Source organism: Macadamia integrifolia, chromosome 9 (assembly GCF_013358625.1).
Source record: "Macadamia integrifolia cultivar HAES 741 chromosome 9, SCU_Mint_v3, whole genome shotgun sequence".
NCBI lineage: Eukaryota > Viridiplantae > Streptophyta > Magnoliopsida > Proteales > Proteaceae > Macadamia > Macadamia integrifolia.
The window spans coordinates 18,667,890-18,675,831 of NC_056565.1; positions in this window are offsets into that span (position 1 = coordinate 18,667,890).

The following is a 7,942-nucleotide window of genomic DNA, read 5'->3' on the forward strand; positions in this document are numbered from 1 at the left end:
TCCCAGAAAAAATAAATTTAGATGTTTGATTGCAAGGGAAATATATTTTACATGTGAAAAAAATTCCACTTAACCATTAAAATTTTCCTTTTTATTTCCCCACCAAAATAGGAAGAAAAAAAAAAAAAAACCCTATTCTCAAGATCTCTCCCACTTTCGCGACTCTCACCCTGCTCATGACTCTCAACAATCTCTCTCTCTCTCTCTCTCTCTCTCTCACGTGACTCAATTGGGTTTGTTTTGAACAAAAGACTTTGGATTTGAGCCAGATGGAGCATTATTGACCTGTTGGGTTTGTTTAGACCAAATGACTTTTGGAATGGACCTTTCACTCGTTATCACTTGTGATCTATTACTTTTTTCTTTGTGATCATATTTTATATTATTTTAAATATTTATTTATGCTGCATTCATTTGATATATAGAATGAAATGGTTTATTTTGGTTAGTGATAGAACATAGTATCTGATAACATTTGGTTTGATTGGTATAGACTTTGAATGACCTGATTCACATAACCAATATAAATTTTGAGGAGCTGAGTGGGTTCTATATTGAAAAGTACTCTCCCCTCTCCCCCAATCTATTTTAAGGAGTTTGGTTGGATTATTAGTTTTTTAAAATTTTACATCAATTTTACATCCAACCAAACAACTATGATAAATTAATTTCACTTCACTTCTGTTGCAATCAAACGACTCAAAAGGGAAAAAAAATTCGCTTCACTTCCCTTCCCTTCCAATTTCCCTTGCAACCAAACGCAGCCTTAGGAAATTTAATACATGTAGGATTCACACTAGTTATGATGCAAACCATTTTCTAAAACGATACTGTTAACCCCATGTAAACCGGTGGTGAACCGAATAAAAAAAATCGATTGAAAACCGCTAAAATCGAAATTGGATGAAAACAATTTTGATTTCACCCTATTCTTGTCCGGTGCGGTTTTGGTTTCACCTTATCAAAATGTAAACCGAATCAGAACCGAACCAAATAACCAAAACCGCATCGTTTGACACCCCTAGGTATGCTCCTTGCCTTTTCAAAAAATAATATTTCTTTACTGTTTTATCTCTGAAACGATATGGATAATCGATTCAATCCCATCAAAGATTGGGGATCAATCTCAGTCGATACCAATACCAATACAATATGACATCGATACTTAAAACCGTGCTCCCCTTTGCTAAGGGAACTAGTCTGCATACTCTTGATCTAGATCTGTATCACTTAGTTGTAGGTTTACCCTTTTATGTATGATAATATCTTGTCTTTTTTAGTTTCCGTAAATGTCTTTCCATGCACTCTTAGGCAGGATCATGCCTTCGACTTATGTTACTTCAGACTAAGTTGTGAGACCGAATCACCTGCCTTTATGTATAGGCTTCACATACAATTACGAGATGACATTTGTCCACCCAAGATATCATATCGACTGATCCATATACCAATACATGCCCGATTATATATCAAAGTAATGGTATAGACTATAAGATAAGGGTAATTTTGTCTAAAACAGATTTCATATAATTGGGGATAGACTATAAAGAGAATAATCACATACCAATATATAGTTAGATTATTTTCACCCACATTGAAGAAAACTTTCGTCTATTAAAGAATGGAGAAAGAGAGAAGTTTTTCTTCAGATCACCCTCCCACCATCTGAGATGTTATAATTATTCCCCCTATTGTACGAAGGATGAAGGAGCTAGTTCCATCCTTTCTGTACTCCTATCAATCTGTTGCAGCATTAATCCGCAATGAGGAGATAGAGAGAATGTGTGTTAGGGAAAGAGAAACAAAATGAGAAAAATATTTTTCAAATATTAAATTATACCCACTCTTTTTGGGAATAGATAGCTACTTTTGTTGTTAGGATGATAAAGGGAACTCTTTGGATCAAAACTATTATATTTTATATTTTTTTTTCCTTTACCTACTTTCAGGATCCAATATTGATTTCAACCAATTCTATTTTGATGAGTGATGTAGAAGATTATATAAATAAAATAAAAGTACAAAAAAATGGAGGACAAAAAAAATAGTTGCTCACCTATCAACACAAAAGCAACTAACAATGATGAAAAAAAACTAAAAATGCTAGCGAAATAATAGCATTGTGCGCCATTTCTTTAAGACTTTCTTTCTTTCAAGGGGGGTCGTAGGAAGGGGCTGCAGGAGTTGGAAGAGAGAGAAAGAGAGAGAGAGAGAAAGAGGTCTACTATGACTTTAGGTGCTTATATATATTTATAGGGTGACAAAATGAGATATCTACAAGGAAAAATATGTAAGAGAAAGATGCAGAGGATAACAACCGACTATATGGGGAGACAATGGGTAGGCTAGCAGTGCTCTGCTCCTTGTAGGTAGCAGTGGCACATTAATTTGACCCTCTACAACCGAAAGACCACGTGTTCCATTGGAGTTGGTAGTATGGGCAATTTTTTTTTCTATTATAATTCTTTCTTTAAGTATAAAAAAATGTACCTTTTTTTTTTTTTAACCAAAATGTCTATCTGGGCCATGGATTTAGGGGACAAGATACCAATTCAGATCATATTAGATCGGCACTTATTACTTGGTTTTATCCTCTCTTTTTTCAACATTTTACTGATTTACCCCTTAAACGATACAACAGATAATCAATCCAAGTTAGTAAGGAATCAAGGATCAGTCTCAATCAATATTAATATAACACGATCAATATAATCAATACGATATCAATACTTGAAACCATGATCTAGACTCTCTTTTACCCTCATTTGGGTCTTTGAATTGAAAGTCCTTTTTTCGTGATGATCTTTCTCTAGATTGTATCTAGAATGATAATATATACCATTCCCCATTTGCGGGTTTTCTGGGCAAAAAACAATGAAGGATTTATAATGTGGTCACTAGCAACCAAAATGCCTTCTGACCAAATCAAACTTATGCAAATGGTAGGGTTGACACCTTTTTTGGGGGTTGTGCTCTGATGGGAACTACCAGCTCACTACTATTTCAGCACTTCAAAGTATTAGATGAGAACTAACCTGAAAAAAAAAAAACATAATAATAAGCATTAGATGAGAACAATAGAATATTATGTCTCACTAAGAAAGCCAGTATTTTAAAATTTGATTTATGGGAGAGAGTTCCTAAAAAGCAGTGTAGCTTATACACCAATGTGAGAGTCAGTTGAACATCCGTGGAAGCATCAACAAAGGTTGGATTCCTACTTTTCATAAGGGATGGGGTCATTTTGCCACCCTTTGTGTCTAGACATAAGAGCCATGCTGTTTTGTTAGGTAACTTTTTCCTTTGATTTAGTAATCTTAATGTACTAAAGTTGATTAAGTAGTGTTGTTACCCTTAATTATCAGTGTACTTGGACTCAAAACTTCTAAGTAGAACATAATCGAATCCCCTCCTCCCCATGATGATCGATCTTGATTCGAGCCATTTTGGACTAACTAACTGGGGTTTTTGGGATTGAATCGATGAGTTTCAGATCTGAGGGGCCGATTCTAGGAGTTTTTAGACCGATTCTGACTGATAATAATCCAATCTTAATCGGAATTGATAGGGACAATTTCACTCTCCGATCCCAGAGTTTAAAGTCCTTGGTCTATATTGTATTCTAGAGTGATAAAAATATTGTTTATTACACCTTTTCATTCTGAATTCTTATAATGTGGTAAAAAATGGACCTTGTTGTGAAACAAACTAAAAGCCTATTTTTGTCGCTCTAGATTACATTCTAACATCATAGTACATTCTGGGAATACATATCAAACACAGCCTTGTCAACCAGAGTTTCATAAGGAAATGGAAAAGTTAGTTGATTGTAGGTCTAACTGTCTAACTCTAAGAGGAAGTGCAAGATTAAGGAATACTAAAGTGGAAGCTTAACTTCTAATAAGAATTAATTTTATGTCAGGGAATCCTCCAAATGACTAGTGTTAAAGCCTAAAGGGCTAGGACAGATTAATTTTGGATTCTATATCCATATCTAACCCAGAGATTTTAACTTTCAACTAATTTTCTATAATTAATTTGCTCATCTGAAAGTCAAATCTAACATTGTAGAAAGTTGACGAGAGGGATGCATTCTATGCCGTTGGATTCAGGCTTCCACTCTTTCTGATCTTCCCTTCTCTCTCTCTCTTTTCCTCTTTTTTATATTCTTTCTTCTGACCCAAAAAGGAGAATTATTACATGAGAAACACTGGAATAACCGAATAAGAGTGTTAATTAATTCGGTTCTGGTTAACCGGTTTGGTTCAACATTTGAAGAATAGAAACCATAATCGAACTGTCTATTAAACGGTTCTAATATCCCCAATCGTAATTAATTAATAAACGGTTTCACTAAAATGGGTTTTACTGGTATTGTTTTTATTGTTGGTTCGAGTTGACATTTATGGGCTCAATTGGGAACAAAACTATTTGGAATCCTAAAAACAGAAATCTGATACTGCTGGGCTTGAACCACGATATTTAGGCCAATTATAACTTGAGAAATAAAAACAATTTATATTAATTTATGTGGTGTAAATCCACTATAAAACATTAAAGATCAAACATGTTAGGACTACCTCTTTTTTGATTTAGTATATATTAATCAGTTTAATTAGTCGGTCAGCCCAGCCCATTCATGTTAATGTGATATTATGGTATGGTACATCCATCCAGCCCATCAGTGGTCAGCCCATGTTTGGGCTATTGATTCCTCCAATGCACTGGAATACTGGATGGTCTTATCTATTTCGAATAGGCCCATCTGATACGTAAACCTGGGGGTGTCAAAAAAGCCCGATCAACCTGAACCAGCCCAAGCCATCCCTGAGCCCGAACAGGGCTTGGGCTGAGATTTCAGCCCATAGGGTGGGTTAGGGTTGAGATATTCAGGCTCGAGGCAGGGTTGGGTTGGGTGTGGGCTGAGGTCTCAACCCAACCCAACCTCGACCCCACCCAACCCAATCCAATTCAACCATGTTTATTAGGTATATAATCATATATGCTAATAATTATTAACGAATACTTATAGAAAAAAGGTATTTTCGTTTTCCACAATCTACATATATACGAAAACTTTGGTTTTTAGCCTTTGCAATGCATCAAGATCAAGCAACCAAGTAACTGATAGTATTGGGTTGGACTAGATTGGGTTAAACCCAGCCCAATCAGGGTTCATCAGGGCTGGGTTGGGTTGGGTTGGGTTGGGCTAAACCCGATAGGTTGGTCCTGGGCTGAGATATCCCAACCCGACCTAGGGCTGGGCTGGGCTTGGGTTGAGTTAAAAGACCTTAGGGTTGGGCTGGGTTTTAGCAACCCGGCCCATTGACACCCCTGTGTAAAACCCATTATAATCGGAGAGGAAGCCCATTGTCCTATCCGAGCACATTATATGGGATTCGTAATTTCGTATGTATTGGGAGCCTGGTACCGGGACAATAAGAAGAATTAGAAATGAATATATTTGTTGGCATGCGATCTGGTTATAAATATTGGTCTCATCCAATATTGATACCGATACATATCGGTATTGCCCTCAGTTTTAATTTTAGACAGATTTGTCCCTAATAAGAACCGTTTCAATCGGGTACAATCGATACTGATATAGATCGGCTGATACATCCGATCCAATACCAATATTTAATTATATAATAGTTGCTTTATTTCACAAATCTGGTGTGTCTTACAAGGCATGAAGCAGAAAAACTAGGTTAGGAATGGATAGACTTTTGGGACGAGTCCAAGGAAATCTCAGACATGGGTCTTGGGAAGGCCCGAATAGATAATTTAAACTGTATGGTGCAGGTAGAGGTGTCAATTGGTTAATCGAAGCGGTCTGAATTGAGCTTAGTCGGTCCCCATCTCTTTAAGCTCCCACATTGTGGTCAACGTGTTTAAGTAAGCCGTGTTCATAGGCTAGATATGGTCTCATTTATAAAAGGTTGGTTGGATACGATTCTTAATTGGGCTACCGTTATTTTGACTAAATGGACTACGAAATCATTTATTTCTAAACAGACCTTAAACGGGCTATTAATTATTACTTCAATTTTCAATGGCTTGTAGTTCCACGATTGTTACCCAAAAGAAAAAAAGTACCAAGATAGAGCTTAACAGTGTATGAATTAAACACTTGATCAATGCAAAATGGTTTGTTGATGACAAAGGTTTCGACTGATTCATCAAATTCACATACAACGTTAGCAATTCAGCAACAATTGAGCTCCATCGTGCTCTTTGGCGGTCAGTCTCAGTTGGGCAACCATCATGTTGAACCTTTGCACAAAGAATGACGCAATATTGTTCAATCTAGTCTTGAGCCCCGCACGTTTAATAATTGGTCCAAGTTGATCTTGAGTTTTCCTGTGGGGCAAACTAAGCTAACCAATGCCGTCCTACAATTGACTGCCAGATGTCTTTTCCTATTGTTCATTACTATTGGAAAAATTAAGTACCTTCATTCTAAAGACATATTAAGATTTTATAGATAGGCAATGATTTTTTGTACATCCAACTTGGAATGAGTTTCCTACACAACCCAAAATAGCTGCCATGACAGCCACATGGCAACTCAAATGGGGCATCAAATTTTGTGGACAAATAAAACCCTAAGATCTCCCCATTCATATCTCAAATTCTAATAAAGGAAAAAAATATGGTTACCTTGATGGCATAGATGCACACCAACAAGTGAGCCAATGGAAGGGAGTGTGGAAACATCTACAGCTCATGGTGGGGTGGGGGTGGCATGATCTTTCCTAGTGGTATCAATTCCAAAACCGCACTGTTAGACCCAACCGATCTCGACATATTTATGGTATGATCGAGACTAGTCTAATTAATAAATGTATCGAGCTCAACAGGTAATACCCGGCGCAACACTTAGCCCGACGAATGCCCAACTAGGTTGACACATTTATAAGCCCATACTTGAACTGACTCTTTTAAGCCTGACCCGTTTAATACTAATTGTATTTAGTGTTTCTTTTTTTTTTTTTGGCTAACAATGGGTATCTTGGCCTTCAGCCTGACTAGTCCCGCGGGCCCATACTGACCCCACACCTCATGGATCGGGTCATACCAGGGTTGAATGAGAACTATTCAACTTTCACTGAAAGCAGTGAAGAGCACTAAACACCCCTGTGTGAGTGGCTCAAGATGTGCCTACTTGTATTTAATGCTAAGGCTATTGTGATATGTATACTTGAGATATGATAGTTCTAATATAAACATTCATCTTTTTTAGGCATAGTTTAACTAATTTGAACTCGTTGAACTTGGGTTGTGCATGCGTAATTTAATTGATTTGAGTTCCGTAGCTTAATCCATTTAAACTATGAGATTTTTTTTTGCTACATTTATCTTTGCCTCATTTTATTAATAGTCCCTCTTTAAATCCATATAAGAAACCAATTTTAAACACCCCAAATTTGAAGTTTAATAGATCGTTAACCCTTTATTGCAACTTGATTAAAGTTCAAGACCGATCAATCTAATTATCAACCATCCTATACTCACCCTAATTAAACCCATCTAATTAATACAACTCTAAAAATCAGCCAAGCCTAACTAAACCAGATCGAGACTCACCCAGCTTGACTACTTGACACCTCTAGCTTTTCCATGCCCTGCCATGGCTGAGTGTGGGAGAAAGCAAGCAGGTGGTGGTTATTCTCATTTTTTAGTAAATTCCATTGGTCATGTAGGATAATTGTGCCTAGACATTTTTTTTATTCTTTTGGGTACGATTGTACATAAACCTGTCATCAGTGTGTGACACTGGCCCACATGATAAATAGCAACAAAATCCAGATGTCACCCACGTGGATTTTTCCCTAATAGGACACCTGGGGCCATACTTTGGTCCTTTAGGCTCCACGTACGGCTGGTGATGATAAATGTTGTACAGTATTTGTTTTGACAATATACAAATGGCATCTGG